The sequence below is a fragment of the Sciurus carolinensis genome, unplaced genomic scaffold, assembly GCF_902686445.1.
Source record: "Sciurus carolinensis unplaced genomic scaffold, mSciCar1.2, whole genome shotgun sequence".
NCBI lineage: Eukaryota > Metazoa > Chordata > Mammalia > Rodentia > Sciuridae > Sciurus > Sciurus carolinensis.
In genome coordinates, this window is record NW_025920414.1 from 48,907 (window position 1) to 70,576 (window position 21,670).

General features: G+C 34.0%; 1 pseudogene; it reads left to right on the forward strand.

Moving 5' to 3' along the window:
- Nucleotides 1-237: 237 nt before the first annotated feature.
- Nucleotides 238-900, forward strand: LOC124975712 (D-aminoacyl-tRNA deacylase 1-like; annotated as a pseudogene).
- Nucleotides 901-21,670: the final 20,770 nt, after the last annotated feature.

Sequence of the window (21,670 nt, forward strand, 5' to 3'; positions counted from 1 at the left end):
TTATTTTTGTGTTTCTCTTTGCAAATATAAAAAAATGCAGATTTTATTTTGGAGCTTTTGCCATAACTAGACAAGATTTTTATCTTTAAAGATCTGTATCGTATTTAGTGTGAATGAAGCATAATTTAGTAAAAACTTGATCCTAGGTTACCCACAGAGGGTGCCGGCCGTGGAGTCGCCCATTGAAGCTGGAGGCCAGACAGAGCGTGGTGCCCCCCACTTGCCCCAGCCACTGCCATGAAGGTCATGGTGCAGCTTGTCACCCAGGCCAGCGTCACAGTTGGAGGGAGCCGGTAAGTGCCATTGGACAAGGCATTTGTGTGTTGCTGGGTATTTCACTGGAAGATACACCAAAGGAACTGGAGCACATGGTTCAGAAGATTTTGAACCTGCATGTGTTTGAGGATGAAAGTGGTAATCACTGGTCAAAGAGTGTGATGGATAAACAGTAAGAGGTGCTGTGGGTCAGCCAGTTTACCCTCCAGTGCATCCTCAAGGGGAACGAGCCTGACTTCCACCTGGTAACACCCACAGAACAGGCAGAGAGCTTCTACAACAGATTCCTGGAGCAGCTTCGAAAGAGCTACAGGCCAGAGCTCATCAAAGATGGCAAGTCTGGTGCCTGTACGCAGGTACACGTTCACAATGATGGGCCTGTGACACAGAACTGGAATCCCCTGCTCCTGGTGCTGCGACCTCAGACTCAAAGCAACTGTCAAAGCTTGAGAAACAGCAGCAAATGAAAGAGAAGACCAGAGACAAGGGCCCTTCTGAATCAAACAAAGAGACAAATTCCCCTGAAAAGAAGACCACAGTGCCAGCAGCAGGGCAGAGGGTGATGTGTCCTCTGAGCAGGAGCCACAGTCCCTGAAAGCAGAGGACTTAGTGCATTACCATTGAGCAGATCTGGATTCTGAAAAACTCAAGTTGATAAGCACCTACACTGCTTTAAGAATTTGGAACTGAGAAGTGAAGAGGGAGATACACATAAGAAATTGGGAATCTACATAACCCTGCAAAAAAGAGAGAACCAAAACAAAGAACAGAAACAAACCCCGAGGACCATTATGCTTCCTGTAGTTGCTGTAATGTGAAGGCAGTGGGTACTGCTGATGAGACAGTGTGCATGGCAGAGGCACACACCCATGCCTGTCCACAGAAGGGCTTCACTGGTTTCCACCATGTCTTGGCTTGCTTTTAGACAGGCTGGACCAACGTCATTGGTCATCAAATCCACTGTGGTGAATTCTGCTTGTCCATGGTGGATCTCCAGCACATCTGTGCTGTCTGTGTTCTTCCAACACTAGCTCATAAGACAGGGCCCATGTTATGGTATAAGGAGAACAACCATCAATGATAATGTCTTGTGTGAAACCTTTGCATCTTGTAAATTTTTTCTTTTTTCTACAAATAAATATTAATTAAATCTAAAAAAAAATCTTGATCCTATTACACACAGTAGATGTTTCCTATATTTTGCCTCTACAATGCCAAATGAACATGAAACAAACTATCTGTATTTCCTACTTGTACCAGTGAATGTATGGTTTTGATTTTGAGAACAAGCATCAATAGAATATAAATTTTCTTGCTCTTTCAACTTGAGAGGACCTAGAAGCAGTGACTTAGTAGCAATAAGCATAACTCACACCTAGATCTTGGATTCTAATGCCATTTTCCTATAAAAAGGAACCAGGCCTTCTTGGCTGATTCTAGAACTGGGGCAGAAGATAAAAAATAAAAGACAAACCTGGAGCATCTTGTAATGCCAAAAGGTTGGAAATACCAAAGAAAAACTGTGAGTGGTCTTTGTTGAAGGGACACAGCCCACTGAAAAACCTCCCAATGAAGGATACTGGGACAAGTTGTGCAACAAAATAGAGTACTACAATGAAAGATAGTAGACTGAGAAAGACATTATTACTCTATGTACATGCATGATTACATGAATGATGTGAATCTACATCGTGTAACATGATAGAAATGAAAAGTCATACCCCATTTGTGTACAATGAATCAAAATGCAGTCTGTAAAAATTAAAATTAAAAAATAAAGTATTATTAAATTATAACCCAAGTATAAAATATTATCCATGAGTTCATACTGACAAAAATAAGTGAATAGGGAAGATTAGATAAATCTCTTGTGCAGAACAAATCCAAATGTTTTATGTAGCTATTCAGTTCTCAAGGAGGTGTTCTCCTAACTCCCTAAGTGTAGGTTATTCTGTGTAACTCCTTTCCCAAGAGTACAGTACGGAAAATTGGGAAAAGAATAACTTGACATAGGAGAAACCTAACACCACTTCAATAATGTGATCAAATTTAGCATTGATGTTTATAAATTATGTTGATAGCATGATGTAATGAGAATTGTACTTCCCCTATGTGGTCTTCCTCCCCCAAAACCATAACCCCAGACTAATTATGGAAAACCAGGAGAAAAATCCCAACTGAGGAACTCTCTACAAAATACTTGAGTGGTACTCCTTAAAGCTGTCAAGGTCATCAAAGACAAGGAAGTCAGACAGACTATTACAGTGAAAAGTAACCTAAGAAGATGTGATTATTATAATATAGTATGGTAAAGTGGATAGAGCCCAAAACCAGGAATAGTGCATTCAGTAAGAACTAAGAAAATCTAAATAATGAATGAACTTCAGTAAATAATAATGCATTAGTATTTGTTCATTAATTATAAAAATGTACCATACTGTTGTAAAATCTTAATAGTACAAACTGGGTGTGTGCAATGGAAGATCTCTGGTACAATTTAAAATTTTTCTGTAAATCTAAAAAGTTCTAAAATAAAAACTTATTTAAGAAAAGATAAATGCCTCTGTCATTGTGGTAGATACTGCCAGATTGCCATTTTGTGCTATTACCTGGAAGTATATGAAGAATTTTTCCTTAGTGTTGCCTGCTGAATGTGTTGTCACTCAGGATTTTGTCAGTGTGACAGATGAGAACTGGAGTAATTCAGGCTATTGAGTTTTTATATTGAGTTTATCAGTGATGTTGGGTATTTTTTCACATGTCCAAGGGGTATTTAATTATTCCCTCTTGGAACTCTTATGACCTTTTTTTTTTTTTCCTAATAGGTCATTGGTCTTTCTCTTCTTGGTTTCAGGAGTTCACAATGTGGATTGCAATTTGTAAAGGTTGTCTATTTTTTTAATTCAAAACTTTGTTTTCATGCAAAGTTTTTACTTTTATTTGATTGTATAATTTCACCTTTTATGTTGCTAGATTTTGAAATACAGTTAGAAAAGGCTTCATCACAATAAGAGATTAAGGGAATACATTCATATTTTCTTACAGTACGAGTGGTTTCCTTTTCACTTTTAAATCTTAAAGTCGAGGTGATTTAATCCTCCCCATCTTTGGGGTATTTTAAATGCTTTACCATTTCTTTCAAATTACTCTTACATAACGATGCTTGGGTCCTTGTGCTTTAAGTCATTTGTAGTAAAGAAAGATGTCTGTACATTTTCTCTCTCCTTACCCCTTGTCTCTTTGGTACCAGAGTTTGAATTCAGGGGTAGTTGAACACTGAGCTACATCCCCAGCCCTGTTTTGTATTTTATTTAGAAACAGCAGTCTCACTGAGTTGCTTAGGGCCTCAGTAAGTTGCTGAGCCTGACTTTGAACTCACAATTGTCCTACCTCAGCCTCCCAAACCACTGGGATTACCCCCTATGCTTTTGTTTAAGAGTTTTATTGTACTTAGGTTTAGGTCTTTGATCCCTTTTATTTAATTCTTGCATATGGCATAAGGTAAGAATCTAACTTCACTTTTTGCATTAGAATTTGCAATTTTCCCAGCACAATTAATTTAAAAGATTGTGATTTCCCCTTGGAAAAAACTTGACACCCATATTAGAAACCAAGTAGGAAGTTTTACATTGATGCCCTCAGTTCTGTTTCCTTGCTCTATATATGGTCATTTTTCATGAACGTACCATAATGTTTTGATCATTGCAGTTTTTTAAGCTTTTTAATGAGGAAAAGAACAAGCTTCTAGTCTTGTTGATTTTTTTGGCATTGATTTTCTATTCTTTGTTTACTTTATCTCCACTCATTTTCCCTTCTAGTGTTGGTGATTGAACCAAGGGCTTTGCACGTGTCTAGGCAAACACTTCATTCCTGGGCTACATAAATCTCCAGTCCCTACTTAACAAATAACAAAAAAAATTTACTTTTTTTTTTAAGGCAGGGTCTAGTTGAATTGCCAAAGCTGACCTCCTGCCTCAGCATCCTTCGACTGAACATTAGGCACGCACCACTGTGTTGCCTCTGCTCTGTTCTTTGCTTTAGCCTTCATTGTGATAACTTTGGGTTTAATTTTCTGTTAATTTTCTAACTCTACCAGACATATAGTTAGGTTATATATTTGAGATAGTCTTTCAATGCAGGGTTTATGTCTGTGAATTTCCTCTTAGCAGTGCTTTACTTGTATTTCATATGTAATGGTTTTTATTTGTTTTTTATTTATTTATTTGTTTTTATTTGTCTTATAATATCCATTGTGATTTCTTCTTTGGCCCATTGGTTAAGTCTATGTCATTTAATTTCCACATATTTGTGAGTTTTCCAGTTTTCCTTCCACCACTTATTTCTACCTTCATTCCTTTGTGATTGGACTCCAAGATGCTATGTGTGACTTTCTCTTCTTAAGAAACTATTAAAATTTGTGTCATGACCTTATTTACCTTCAGTCCTGGAGTATAATCTGTATGCACTTGAGAAGAATGTATGTTAGGTGGAGTTTTCTATGTATATCTGCTAGCTCTGATACACTAGGTATGTAGTGCTGTTCAAGTCTACTCTTTCTTTATTGAAATTCTGTCTGGTTCTTCTCTGTGGTATTGAAATGTGGTATCGAAGGGTTCAAGTATAATTGTTGAACATTCTAGTCTTTTTCAATTCTGTTAGTTGTTGCTTAATATGATTTCAGTTTCTGTTCCTAGATAGATATCATATCTTCATATTTTTTACATTTTAAAAGTACTGAATATCTTAACACAATGCTGTCTTTATTTCCTCTTACCTTTTAAAAATAATTAAAATCTATCTTATCTGACAAAAATATAACTGACCTGGCTCTTTTGGTTACTAGTCTTATTGAACAACTTTTTATATTTTATTTTAAATTTCCTTGAGTATTTGTATCTGAAATGCATCTCTTATATACAGTATTTACATGATTCAGTTGTTGTTTTAAGTCAATATGCCAATCTCCCTTTAGGTAGAGTTTAATTCACTCATATTTAGTGTTTGCCAATAAGAAAGGACTTATGTCTTCCAGTTCAGAAGAATAAAGTCTTATCCTTTCTATGCCTCAGTTTCTTCATTGTTGACCTTGTATGCATTTAGGTTTGTTTATTTATTTATTTTTGGTAGATCACCATTCTGATTACCTTGCTTTTTTTCCATTTCTATAACATTGTAGTTGATTTTTACAGGTTACTCTGGAGATTACAATTACAATATTATCATTGTATCAACTGTTTGAATAATACCACTCTAGTTCAATAGTATATAACACTCTGCCCTGTATATTTCCATCTATTCTTTATATTGTTGTCATGGATTATCATTTTCTACCTTGTGTACCTGTTAACATTTATATTTGTTGGGTACATTTGTCTTTTAAATCATATATTTAAAAAATAAGAAGAGTTAAAAACCAAAAGTATAATACTACTATTTTTTGTAGCTACCAATGTAGTTATATTTACTATTTACATTTTTTCTTATGTTCTTTCATTTCAGCCTGAAAGCCTTCATTTCTCGTAGGGCAGGTCTGCTGCTAATAAGCCTCCTCCGCCTTTTTCTGGCAAATGACTTTTTCGCTATCATTTTTGGGGGTTGTTTTTGCTGAACACAGACATTTCCATTTTCATTGGACATTTTGTCCTTCTTTACATTCCTATTGCCACCTGGTTTTGGGGTTTCTTCTGAGAATTAGCAATTGATCTTATTGAGAAGTGCTTGGTTATGTTAACTTAATTCTTGCTGATGTTAACACCCTGTGTTTTTGCAATTTGAATATAGTGTTTCATTGTGGATTTTTTTGTATTTACTCTTGGATTTCTTTGAGATTTTAGGGGTTATTTGTGTCTTCCATTGGAGTAGGAAAGTTTGGAGCCATAATTTCATAAAAAAATTTTTGTTTCCATTTTTCTTATCTGTGTTTTGAAACTCCTGTGATGTGTATGAATTTGCACTTGATGGTATTCCAAAGTGTTTCAGGCTCTATTTGTTCTTATTCATGCTTTTGTTTCTGTCTCTCTGAGTTGATGATAATTTTGACTGTCTTATATTCAAATTTCCTTACCCTTTTTTCTGCCTGCTCAAATCTGTTGTTGGATCCCACTAGTGAACTTTTCATTTAAGTTACTTGACATTTTAATTCTGAAAATTTTGTTTGGCTCCTTTTTATAATTTCTTATTAATATTTCTTTTTTTTTTTTTTTTTTTTTGGTGCTGGGGATCGAACTCAGGGCCTTGTGCTTACAAGGCAAGCACTCTACCAACTGAGCTATCTCCCCAGCCCAATATTTCTTATTAATATTTCATATGTTGTTTTTCCTTTTTTTCCCACCCTGTCCATGGAATTCCTTTAGCTCTTTGATATCATTTAGGACAATTGGCTTATTTTTTTAACACTAATTTCAAATTCTGGACTTCCTCAGGAATGCATTCTGTCAAGTGCTTTTTTTTAAAAGTGGACCTGCTTTCTTATTGTTCATTTATTTGTTTTGTAATTTTTTTTTGAATTATGATTAATTGTATTTTAACTGAAATTTGTAAACTTATCTCTAAGACAAAGAACAAATTATAATGTCAGTGCACTTCTGGTAGCAATTTTATATTTTAGGATAATCAAAGCCACATAACAAAAAGTTAAGACAATATCAGGCAAACTCATATTTTGATTGGATAGGATTAAGCAGATATTTATACCTGTTTTTGAAAGCCTGCCTATGCTTTTGTTGCTTCCAGAACTATCACCTCTTATCACAACTGAGATTTCACTAAAACTGCTGACTTTGGTTACAGCAGGCTTCAAGTACCACAGGGAGCTATCTAAATCAGTGCTTCTCCAGGGCCATGGTTCTGAGTCTTTCAACTCATTCTCCGTGCTGCTTTGATGGCTATTTGTTCATATCCCTGAAGTATATTTATTAACTCTAAATATCTGGTGCCTCTGCTGGGTGCTACTAGCATCTTTGTCTTGGATTCTTTTGTCAGTAATATAATTCCCTTGGGAACACAGGGAATCTTGGGAAAATTTTCGATCTCTAGCTTTCTGGTATTCTTCTCTTTCCTCTATAGATTTGCTTCTTCTGTCATCTTTCAAATGGATTCTCTTCTGGTTATCATGTTTGTCAAAGCTAAAGTTGTCTCTCTTAAGCATGTATCATTTTTGAAAGTCTTCACCTCTATCATCCTTAATATGTTCATTAAATTTCTGATCAGGTATTCTTGTATTGTTAGTTTATAAAAGTTTTTTTGAAGATGAATTTAATTTGGTAATGTGTTTGACTTAAATATATCCAAAGTGTCTTTTCCACATGATCAGTAGAACAATTAAAATTTAATGTTAAAATTTTGTGAGATAGTACTTACTACTGTCCTAGGCAACTAAGAGGTTTTAGTGTTTTAAAAATACATTTAACATGAACTGACTTAACCATTATTTTGTTTGTTATTATGAAAATACTTCATGTTGTTTTTCAACCATCACCATTATCTGTCCCTGATAATTCATTTTATCTTGTAAAACTGAAGATCGTACCAGGTAATCAGTAATTCTCATTTCATTTCTTCCCCCAGCAACTACCATTTCTATTTTATTTTTCTATGATATTCATTACAATTTTTGAATTACTTTATATTCTTTTTTTCCTACTGTCTTTAAAATTTAATGTATATTTCACATTTATGGCACAACTCACTTTGTACTAACTTCTTTTCAGATACTCATTAACCACATTTGGCAATTGGCTACAGTTGCAAATAGCCAGACTCTATGCTATAATATATGCTGAATCCATATAAAATTGATCTGTTAGTATGTGATATGAATCATTTCTGTTATACTTTTTTTTTAGAATGCTTTTTCTTTTTTTTTATTGTAAACAAATGGGATACATGTTGTTTCTCTGTTTGTACATGGCGTAAAGGCGTACGATTTGTGTAATCATAAATTTACATAGGGTAATGTTGTTTGATTCATTCTGTTATTTTTCCCTTCCCTCCACCCCTCCCACCCCTCTTCTCCCTCTATACAGTCCTTCCTTCCTCCATTCTTGCCCCCCTCCCTAACCCTAACTCTAACCCTAACACTAACCCCTCCCACCCCCCATTATGTGTCATCATCCACTTATTAGCGATATCATTCGTCCTTTGGTTTTTTGAGATTGACTTATCTCACTTAACATGATATTCTCCAATTTCATCCATTTGCCTGCAAATGCCATAATTTTATCATTCTTTATGGCTGAGTAATATTCCATTGTATATATATACCACAGTTTCTTTATTCATTCATCAATTGAAGGACATCTTCATCAATTGAATTGTTGTCCTTCATCAATTGAAGGACAACAACCAATTGTTGGTTCCACAATCTGGCTATTGTGAACTGAGCAGCTATGAACATTGATGTGGCTGTATCTCTGTAGTATGCTGATTTTAAGTCCTTTGGGTATAGGCCAAGGAGTGAGATAGCTGGGTCAAATGGTGGTTCCATTCCAAGTTTTCTAAGGAGTCTCCACACTGCTTTCCAGAGTGGCTGCACTAATTTGCAGCCCCACCAGCAATGTATGAGTGTACCTTTCTCCCCACATCCTCGCCAACACCTGTTGTTGCTTGTATTCTTGATAATCACCAATCTAATTGGGGTGAGATGGAATCTTATGTTATACTTTCTTAATTTTATTCTTATTTGTTATCATGAACAGTAGGCAGGTTCCAGTTTTCAAAAATTTTGAAATAGGCAGGTTGCAATTAAAAAAATAAAAATGTATGCCCAGATTCTGAAATGATGTCTATGTAGTTGGGTAGATATCAGTAACCATATGACTGTGTTTAAAAGTTTGCTGTCTAAAAAGTTGGTGGTTGTGAGCCACTAGTTCTTAGAACATTTTGTAATATAGATTTCTTGAAGATTGTGTTGGGGTCAACACAATTACCATGCTTGATGACTCACTAGAGAGACACTCTCTCTAGTATCTCTAGGGTAATGTCCTATTTCAGACTCATCTGGAGAGATGAGAGTGACATAGCTCAGTTCATCTTAAATATCTAGTATGTTTAAATGAATGGCATTGATGACTGACCATGAAAGTAGCTCAATAAGTTTGACAGTCAGATATGAGATACCATTTAGGACAGCCCTACACTAAACATATTTCTTTCTGGATTCAACTTTTGATTTCATTGACTTGCTTGGCAAAATACTTGTATTATGTTATCATTAAATCCACATCCAAACCTCCATTTTTTTCCTATGAGAAAGTAACTTGTAGAAGACCAAAGTTTCTGCTGAAACTACTAGAAGTTTTAGGGAACTAAAATCCTTTTGAAGGTATCGTAGAACTGCTGAGTCATTTAGATCCAGGAGGGAAGGATACAGACACATTCTGTACTAGGTTTTCTCCTGTGTTTTCTAACTCTTCAGCTGTGTAGAGAAAAATGATAAAAACTGAGTGGTTATAAAAGATAAGCAAAGAGCAACTGGAGAAAATGCATGGAGCTTTTGATAGTTTGTTTTTCTGGCTCACATTACAGTTAAATCTGTTGAAGGACCGTGTCATAAAAGTGAGGACAAACAACAGGCAGGTCAATCTTTATAACAGTGTTCAAAACAAAGTCTCAGCAATCTCTGTTCCTGATTGGATTGAGATGATGTGTTCATCTACTTTGACTGTCTGCTAAGAATGAATTAAATTTTCTTTGGAGGAACGTAGCAGCCTCTAGAATATGTACATTTTTCCCACATGCATTTCATAAAATTATTCACATACAGTCCTGGCAGTCAATGAAAATTTGTTAGGTGTGCAGTAAGACCAAAAGAAAAGAACAGGTACAGTTAAAAGCATCAAAATAGTCTTGACACAGATTACACAGACTAGGGAGTTACAGAAGCATTAAAACATGATAACTAACCTAGTTATGAAAATGCATGCTGAGACTGAAAATTTTCTCTAGTGAAGTGGCATCTATAGAAAAGAATTAAAAGGAAATTTTGAAACAGAAAAAATATAGTAACTAAAATTAAGAACCCAATAGATAGGTTTAATTGCAGGTTAGACACAGTAGAAAAGAGTAATAATCTAAAAGATAAATTAATAGAAAATATTCAGCAGAATGTACTTGTAAGTTTGGTGTTATAACCAAACCAAGATAAGGCATGAGATCTTTTCAATAATTCACCAAAATCCGTCTCCTATTTTAGAGCTTAACAGTGAAAATAGTCTTTATTATAGTGTAATTGCAATTCTTGGTATTTCAATGTGTGTGATTTTATATTTCTATAGTGTTTATTCTTAAAAGTCTAGTAAATATAACATGGATGTTGTAAGGTACAAAATTATTGCTATTGTATATAAAATACTTGTATATTTGTACATGATACCCTCTATTCAACCTCTAAGCAAACAATAATTATTACATACCTACTATCTTATGCAGAGGTCACCTGTTCAGCAAACTCAACTACTTAGAATGAAGCCATAGAATGAGAAAATGAGCAAAACACAGACAGAAATAGGTAAAAAGAGATGGTTGGTAAAATGTATTTTAGCATAAAGGAGTTTTTAAAAACAGTTTTAGATAGATATACTTTCTTTATTTTGTTTATTTACTTCTACGTGGTGCTGAGGATTGAATCCAGTGCCTCACATATGCCAGGCAAGCACTCCACCACTGAGCCACAACCCCAGCCCAAGCATAATGGAGTTTAGGAGAACCTTATACTTACATAGGATAATGATTATAGAATAATGGTGATCTGGTAGACCAGCTCATTGCAAGTCAGAAAGCAAATCAGAAAGAAGTGATGGGTAAATTGTTGGAGAATTGGGTTTGGTAGCAAGTACATTGTTTCATCATTTGTAAGACTACACCATAAATTGTATCATTCATTTATGTATGTATAAGAACAAAAAGTGCTCTCAATTACATTTTGACATCCTATTAATTGTGAAGTGCATCCAGATTTCAGATACACTATAATGTGGAGGATAAAGTCAATGGCAATCGTGTTTTTAGGTCTAATTATTTTTTACTTGTCTGACTTGGACCAGGGAACTTCTTTGAGAAAATTTTCTAATACATGAAAATGGAAGAGTAAAAGGTGAAAGATTATTCTTTTTCCTTTCCTTTTTAACTCTCCTAACCCAAGGTTATATCTGAAGATATCTACTGACTGGTTCCTATGTGATTGTGATTTGTAGGGATAGAACCTTTTAGAGAGTACATTTTAAGAAAATTTCCAATCCTTCTAAATTTCATTATTATGATTGAATTCTAATTATGCAGAATTTGTGCTTTTCTAATAATGCCCAGTAAATATAGTATTAACTAACAAATGTATCTTTTTAAACAAAAAAACAAAAGGTTGAATTTTATAAGAAAATTCCTGATTATATTCATCATATTACTATTTTGAAGATTCCCAGGAAACCCAGTATAACATTGTTTTCATGAGCAGCAAAATATTGATAACTTTACTTTTGTCTTCATTCTTTCAGGATTTTTCAAGCTACATTCAATTGATATGATGAAAAAGTTTAAGGGAAGACTATCCATCACTCTTTGAGCATGCCAGAATATTAATAAATCATTATCTGAATTAGCTGAACAAATGGCTATTGAAGAAAACTGAATCAAGGGTAATGGTAAATATTTGAAATGGAGGAGATGCATTCCCCATTTAATTACTTTATAAGTAATGTGAATTTGCTGTCTAGATAAAAGTCATAATAATGACCTTTATTTCTCTCTCTAATTCCCTGGTTTTATAGGAAACACAAAATTGTATAACTTTCTTGTGCTTACTTGAATATTCTACTTTCCCTCCAACATTGTTACTATGCCTGTCTTAAGCCATAATGAATTATTCCATCCCACACTTCTATTTATTACTAGTTCATAAATAATAATATATTACATAATATTACCCTAATTGTTAAATAACTATTTTTAAATTTACATTTAAATATTTTTGCTATTTTTATAACCTAAATTAATACAGCTTAAAAATGCATAGAACATTTGTAAAATTTGTTTGTTGTCTCAGCATAGTTTTTCAACACGCTATATGCATATTGACTATTAAATTTTCATTCATCATGAATAAATTTTATTGTTTTTCAATTTTGTGTTTGTCACAGACTCTATCTGTAGCATTGAGAGCAGATAGAGCAGGTGGCGTATAATGTTTCATGCATGTGACAGTCCTTTTTACAAGTCAAAGTATAGTACACAGATAATAGTATAAAATAAAAGCTTATTAAAGTGAATAAATTAAAATGTAAACTCAGTCACATTTTTAGAACAAGGCTACATTTTCAAAATGAAAATACCCCTAGGAATGTCATAATTACCAGAAAGGAGCTTATATGACTGGCTACCACTGTGTCATGACACACAGATTACCTGGCAAGCCTTCCCTCACTGTGCCAGAGATTCTGCTGTAGAGATTTGTGGCAGCAGGTAAAACATGGTCACCCTCACCCCTTGCATTGCATGTGGATTCTTGTGCTGTGAGGGAGGGAGAGGCATGGTGGAAAGGGATGTGCATTTTAAGTCAGAAGTTATGGGTTAGGATTTGATATGCGGAAACACTTGGTTGGATAACTCCAGGGAAGTCATTTCTTCTACCAAGGCTTCAGATACCATTTTTCCCTTTCTCTGAAGGGTCGTTACTTACTTAATGATACCCATCTTGTTGACAGAATGAATACTTTACAAACTAGGATTCTTTGCTTCAAAGGCTTTAGCATTGTACCTATTGTCCCAGACCTCCTCCTACCTTCTACTGGGACTTCACTGAGAGCAGCTGTTTTGTGTTTAATGTGGGGCAGGAGAGATGGGCTAGTAGAAAATTAAAAATTATAATTTGGATATAGTTACATGGAGGAGGATAAAATGTTGCCTTTGTATCAAATCCCAAAATTTATTTTATAATCTTCTGTTTTTCTTGCAAGATGGTATCTGTTAAATACCTGAAGCAAAATTCTAATTGTCTTTCAGAAATCCATTGAATTCCTGGTATTACTTACATCCAGTGTGTCCTGGAGCATTTTTTGTTTGTTAATTTTTTTCTTTGTTTTTTGATTCCAGGTATTGATCCCAGTGATATTTCACCACTGAGTCACATCTCTAGCCCTTTTTAAAACTTTGAGATGGGGTCTTGAATCTACCCTATCAAGTAATATCAACAAATCTATATTGAAAAATTGATATTGACTAATCCATATCAATGCATAACACTGATGTGTTGATTTTGATGAACCTATAATGAAGGATTGATGTCAATGGATCTACCCAGAATAGTTAAAATTGATGAATCTATACAATGGGTTGATGTGGATGAATCAATTCCAATAAGTCATAATTGTTGAATCTATATCAACAGGTAGATAGTGCCAAATATACTCAGAAGAGTAGATATCAACAAATGTAGCCCAATGGATTGATATCAATGAATCAATATTGATGTATCCATATCAATAAATTGATATTGATAAATCTAACCCTACAAGTTGATATCTACAAATCTCCATCATTGAGTCAATATTGACAAATCAACCAAGTCAAGTCTTTATCATTGAATCTACATACTTCGATATTGTTGAAGCTGCCCTGATGAGTTGATATTGAGTCTACACCAACCAAAGTATTGATATCAATGAATCTACATCAAACCTTTGATGTTGATGGATCTATTCTGATGGGTTGATATTGACAAATCTACCCTGACTGGTTGATGTAAACAAATCTACACTGACAAGAAGGGTAAATATTGATGAATATACCCAGAAGAGTAGATATCAAAAATATACCCCAGTGGGTCAATATCAATGAATCTACATTGACAAATCCATACTAACAAATCAATATTGATAAATCTACCCCTATAAGTTGATATCTACAAATCTCCATCAAAGAGTCAATATCAATGAATCTACTCAGACACATCAATATCAACCAATATACATGGGTTAGTCAATATTGATGAATCTACATCATCAAATTGATTTCAACAAATCAATATTGATGGATCTACCCAGTTTAGTTGATATCAGAGAATCTACCATGACTGGTTGATAATGATGAATCTACCCCAATGGGTTGATATCAACAAAACTATACAGAATTGTGGATATCAAGAATCCATCATGGTGAGTCAATAATGATGAATGTACCTTGTTGAGTTGATATTGAAAAATCTACATTGATGAATCAATATCAACTCTTAAATATCAATAAATTTCCCCCTGAGTTGATAACAACAATTATACTCCAGAATCAAAATCAATGAATCTACATCAATGTGCCAATATCAACAAATAAACCCCAAAGAGTCAATATTGATGAATCTACCTCAATATGTTGATATCAAAAAATCTACACCAGTGAGTAGAACCTAACCTGATGAGTCATAATCCATGAATCTACACTGATGGTCCAAATTTGACAAATTTACACAGGTGAGTAGAGATTGACAGACATTCCCCATTAAGTCAATATTGACATATCTACTTTGAAGAATTGATATCAGCAAATCAATATTGAACAATATACCCCAACAAGTCGATATCAGCAAATCTACACCAATGAGTCAATATTGATGAATGTATGCCTATGGGTCAATATCAACAAATCTATGCTGAAGGGTCGACATAGATGTTTCTTCACCAATGTGTCAATGTTGATGAAGTAAACCTTCGAGTCAATATTGATGAATCTGCACTGACATGTAGATATTGTTGAATTTGCAGCTTTAAGGTGACATTGATGAATTTATACCTTCAAGTCAATATCAATGAATCTAGACCAATGGGTCAATATTAAAGAATCCACACTGATATGTTAATATTATCAAGTCTACCCAATTGAAACAATTTTGATGAATCTACCCCCAATGAGTAGATATGGAAGAATCTACACCAATGATTCAATATTGATGAATCTACACCAAAAGTCAATATCATCAAATCTGTGCTTAGGTCAATAACAATGAGTCTATCCAGAAGAGTTGATATTGATGAATATACCCTGATAATTCAATATAAATTAAGCTACATTTATGAATCAATACTGACAAATCAATATCTGATGAATCAACACAGATAGTTTAATATCAAATCTACACTGATGAGTCACTATAGATGAATCAACATCTATAGGTCAATGTCAATGAATCTACCCCATCAAGGTGATATTGATGAATCTCACCCAATGGATTGATATGGATGGATCTACAATGAAGAGTCAATATCAATAAATCTGCTCCAATTGGTCAATATCAAAGAATCTACACCAATGAATCAATCAATATCAATGAATCAACACCTATGATTGATATCAGTGAATATATCACATCAAGTTGATATTGACTGTTCTAACACAATGGGTTGGTGTTGAGGAATCTATACAGACAAGTCAATAACAATGAATATGCACCAAAGAATCAATATTGGCAAATATATTTCAAAGGGTCAATACAGATGAATTTACCTTGATGGATTGATATTGATGATTGTACATTAATGGGTCAGTATTGATGACCTACACAGACAAGTTGATATACACAAATCTACCCAACAGGTTGGCATCAATGAATCTACATCATATCATTGATAATGACAAATTGATAATGAACAATAAATTACTATGTCAAGTCAATATTGATGAACCAGGACTGACAGGTTAATATTGATGAATCTGCCTCATTGAGGCTTTATTGACCAATCTAAACCAGAGTTGAATTCAAAGAATATACAACTTCTTGTTGATATCAATGAATCTACACTGATGGGACAACATTGACAAATCTACACCAATGAGTAGAAATCAATGAATCTACACCAATGTTTAATATAGCCAAATCTAGACTGATGAGTCAATTTAAATTAATCTACCCAGTTTAGTTGATGTCAATGATTCAAACCATTTGAGTTGATACTGAGGAATCTAATTGGTTTGGTCAATATGAAAAAATCGACACTAATGAATCAATTTTGATCAGTATACACCAAAGAGTTGATATTGAAAAATCTACCTCAATGGGTATTCAATAACAAATTTACCCCTATGGGTTGATATGAATGAATCTACATTGATACATCAATATCAATCAAAATTGATACATCAATATTGACAAGACAATATTTTTAATCTCTCTCTCTATATATATATTTTTTAAACACTGAATTTTGATTCATTGTACACAAATGGGGTATAATTATTGTTTCTATGGTTGTACACAATGTCGACTCACACAAATTGTGTAATCATACATGAAAATAGGGTAATAATGTCTGCCTCAGTCCACTATATCTCATTCCCCACCTCATCCCACCCAATTTTCCTCTACACAATTCAAAGTGCATCCAATCTTCCTTTACCCCCATACCCCCCTTTTTATGTGTCATCATCCACTTATCAGATAAGAAAATCAGCCTTTGGTTTTTGGGGATTGTTGTATTTCACTTAGCATTATATTCCACAACTCCATCCATTTACCAGTAAATGCCGTAATTTTATTCTTCTTTATGACTCAATAGTATTCCATTGTGTTTATATAACACGGTTTCTTTATCCATTCATCAATTGAAGAGAATCTACATTGGTTACACAATCTAGTTATCATGAACTGAGCAGCTATAAACATTGATGTGACTGTGTCATGGTAGTATGCTAATTTTAAGTCCTTTGGGTATAAACTGAGGAGTGGGATAGCTGGGTCAAATGGTGGGTCCATTTCAAGTTTTCTGAGGAAACTCCATACTGCTTTCCAGAGTGATTGCACCAATTTTCAACCCCACCAGCAATGTATGAGTGAACCTTTTTCCCCACATCCACACCAACATTTATTATTGTTTGTGTTTCTGATAATTACCATTCTAATTGGAGTTAGATGAAATCTTAGGGTATCTTTTAATTGCATTTCTCTAATTACTAAAAATGAGGTGTACTTTTTCATATATTTGTACATCACCTCTATATCTTCTGGGAAGTGTCTGCCCAGTTCCTTAGACCATTTATTCATTGGGTTGTTTGTATTTTTGGTGTAAAGTTTTGTAAGTTTTTTATAAATTTTGGATATTAGTGTTCTATCTGAAGTGCATGTAGAAAAAATTTTCTCCCACTCTGTAGGGCTTCTTTTCCACACTATGGATTGTTCCTTTGTTGAGGAAACCTTTTTAGTTTGAATCCATTCCATTTATTGATTCTTGCTTTTATTTCTTGTGCTCTGGGAGACTTTTATAAAAATCTGGTCCTAAACCACCATGATGATTTAGGTGAACCATCTCTGGTCTGATTCCTAGGTCCTTGATCCATTTTGTGTTGAGTTTTGTGCAGGGTGAGAAGATAGAGGTTTAACTTCATTTTACTGCATATGGATTTCCAGTTTTCCCAGCACCATTTGTTGAAGAGGCTATCTTTTTTCCTTTGCAAATTTTTGGCACCTTTATTTAGTATGAGATAACTGTAATTATGTTGGTTTATCTCTGTGTCTTCTATTCTATACCTTTGGTCTACCTGTCTATTTTGGTACCAATACCATGTCATTTTTGTACAGTTTAAGGTCTGGTATTGTGATACCTCTGCATCGTTCTTCCTACCCAGGATTGTGTTGGCTATGTTCAGTCTTTTATGCTACCAGATGAATTTCATGATTACATTCTCTATTTCTATTATGAATATCATTGAGGTTTTAATTAGAATTGTGTTCAATATACATAGTACCTTTGGAAGTATGGCCAGTTTGAAATACTAATTCTGCCTACTCAAGAATATGGGAGATATTTCTAAGGCTTTTGAAAATTTATTTCTTTAGGGTTCTATGGTTTTCATTGTAGATATCTTTCACCTCTTTGTTAGATTGAATACCAAGTGATTTAATTTTTTGAGGCTGTTGTGAATGGAGTAGTTTTCCTAATTTCACTTTCAGAAGATTCATCACTTGTGAATAGAAGTGCATTAGACTCATGTGTGGTGATTTTATATCCTGCTATTTTGCTGAATTTATTTATGAATTCAGAAATTCTACTTCTCGAAGTCTTCTGGTGGAGTTTTATGGATCCTCTACATAGCATCATGTAGTCAGCAAATAGTGATAGCTTGAGTTCTTTTTTTCCTATTTGTATCCATTTAATTTCTTCAGTCTGCCTAATTGCTCTGGCTAGTGTTTCAAGAACGATGTTCAATAGAAGTGGGAAAAAAGGGAATCCAGGTCTTTTTCCAATTATTAAAGGGAATGCTTTCAGTTTTTCTTCATTAAGAATAATGTTGTGTGTGGGATTAGTATAGATAACATTTACAATGTTGAGGAATGTTCCTACTATTCCATTTTTCTTGTTTTGAGCATAAAAGGGTGTTGTACTTTATCGAACATTTTTTCTGTATCAATTGAGATAATCATATGATTCATAACCTTAAGTCTATTGATGTGATGAATTATATTTATTGATTTCCAGATGTTGAAACAACCTTTCATCCCTGGGATGAATTCAACTTGATTCTGGTGCACTATCTTCTTAATAAGTTTTTATGTGATTTTCCAGAATTTTGTTAAGAATTTTTGTATCTATGTTCACCAGGGATGTTGGTCTAAAGTTTTCTTTCCTTGATGTGTATTTTTCTGGTTTTGGTTTCAGGGTGATACTGGCTTCATAGAATAAATTTGGAAGCATTTCCTCCATATTTTATGGAATACTTTAAGGAGTATTGGTATAAGATCATCTTTGAAGGTCTCATAGAACTCAGCTGAGAATCTGTCTGATTCCAGGCTTTTCTTTGTTTGTAAGCTTTTTGATGACTTCTTCTATTTCACTGCTTGAAATCAATCTGTTTAAATTGTATATGTCCTCTTGATTCAATATGGGAGGATCTTACGTCTTGAAAAATTTTTTGATGTCTTCGAAATTTTCTATTTTTTTGGAGTATAGATTTCAAAGAAGCTTCTAATTATGTATATATTTCAATGGTGTTTGTCATGATATTTCCTTTTTCATCATGAAGTTTGTAATTTAAATTATCTAACCCCTTCTCTTCATTACTGTGGCTAAGTGTTTATCGTATTTATATGTTTACTTTTTCAAAGAACCAATTTTTTGTTTTGTTGGTTTTTTGAATTGTTCCTTTAGTTTCAATTTCAATGATTTCAGCTCTGATTTTAATTTCCTGTCTTCTACTACTTTTGGTGTTGGTTTTCTCTTCTTTTTCTGGAACTTTGAGATGAAGTGTTAGGTCATTTTGTTGTTGAATTTTTAGACTTTCCTTTAATGCAATGCATGCAATGAATTTTCCTTTTAGTACTGCTTTCATAATGTCCCAGAGATTTTTATATGTTGTATTGTCGTTCTCATTTACTCCTAAAACTTTTTTTATCTCCTCCCCTATATTTTCTCTTATCCATGCTACATTAAGTAGCATATTATTTAGTTTCCAGATTTTAGGATATTTTCTGTTTTTTATTTTGTCTTTGATTTGTAATTTTATTCCATTATGACCTGATGGAACACAAGGTTGTATTTCTATCTTTCAGATTTACTAAAGGCTGCTTTGTGGCATATTATATGTTCTATTTTAGAGAAGGATCCATGTGCTGCTGAGAATAAAATGTATTTGCTCATTGATGGATAAACTATTCTATTGATTGTGTTACTGAGTTGCATGGTTTCTTTGTTCAGTTTTTGTTTGTAATATCTATCCAGTGGTGAAAACAGTGTATTCAAGTCACCCAGAATTATTGTGTTGTGGTCTATTTGGATCCTACAATTGAGAAGAATTCTTTGATGTACATAGATGTGCTGTTATGTGGAACATAAATATTTACAATTGTTATGTCTTCCTGAATGATAGTTCCCTTCAACGGTAAGAAATGTTCTTCATCCCTTCTGATGAACTTTGTCTTGAAGTCCACTTTACCTAAGTAACCCCCACTTTTTCCTGAGTCCATGTGCATGGTATGCTTTTTCCCATACTGGTATGTGGACATCTTTTTACTATGAGATGAGTCTCTTGAAGGCAGCATATTCTTGGGTCTTTTTTATAATCCAATCTGTCAGTCTATACCTTTTGCTTGATGAAATTAGGCCATTAACATTCAGGGTTATTATTGAGATATGATTTGTATTCCCAGTCATTGTGGCCTATTTTTGTTTTTTAACTTGACTTGGTTTCTCCTTTGATTGGCTTTTTCTTTAGGGTTGTTCTTCCCTTCACTGAACTACATTGTTGTTTTTCATTTCCTCCTAATGGATTATCTTGCTGAGAATGTTCCGTAGTGCAGGCTTTCTGTATGTAGATACTATTAACTTTTGTTTATCATGGAAGGAATTTATTTTGTCTTCAAATCTGAAAGTTAGTTTTGCTGGGTATAAGACTCTTGATTGGCAACCATGCTCTTTAAGAGCTTGAAATCTGTTGTTCCCAGTCCTTCTAGCTTTTAGTTTCTGGGCTCAGAAATCTGCTGATATCCATGTTGGTTTCCCCCTACATGTAATTTAATGTTTTTCTCTCAAAGCCTTTTAAATTCTATCTTTATTTTGGATGTTAGGCATTTTCATTATAATGTTCCACGATGTGGATCTGCTGCAATTTTGTAAGCCTCTTGTAGTTGATTTTCCACTTCATTCTTCAGGTTTGGAAATTTTTCAGATATTATTTCATTGAATAGGTTGTTCTTTCCTTTGGTTTGTATCTCTGTGCCTTCCTCAGTCCAAATAATTCTTAAATTCTTTTAAAGATATCCCATAGTCTTGGATGTTTCATTCATAATTTCTTTCCATCTTTTCTGTTTGGTCAGCATTATTTCCAATATTAACTTTTGTCTGAGGTTCTGTCTTCCAAGTGATCTAGTCTGTTGGTGATACTTTCCATTGAGGTTTCTATTTGGTTTATTCTTTTCTTCATTTCAAGAATTTCTGTTTGGTTTGTTTTGAGAATCTCTATCTCCTTGTTGAAATGATCTTTTACCTCCTGCAGTTGCTCTTTCAACTGTTCATTGGAGTGATTGTTCATTGCCCACATTTGCTTTCTTATCTTATCCTTTGGTTCACAAATAATTTTAATTAAGTATATTCTGAACTCCTTCTCTGACATTTCTTCTACTATGCTGTCGTTGGATTCTATTGATGTAGAATCTTGGTTTGTTTGGAATACCTTCTTCCCTTTGTTTTTCATTCTTGGTCATGTGTCTTCCTCTCTTGCAGTGCAGATCTGGGGTATAGCAGTTTCCCCCCTGTAGACTTATAGTGACCCTGAAGGTTTCCAAACCTCTTCTTTAAGAGGGAGATCAATATTAGCAGCACCCAGTACAGATAATATGTAGCACTGTACCAAATACCCCCTATGAAGACATTAACAGTGCTGTAATAAACAGAGAGGATGAGTTTTTTTTATTATCTACAATATGCCA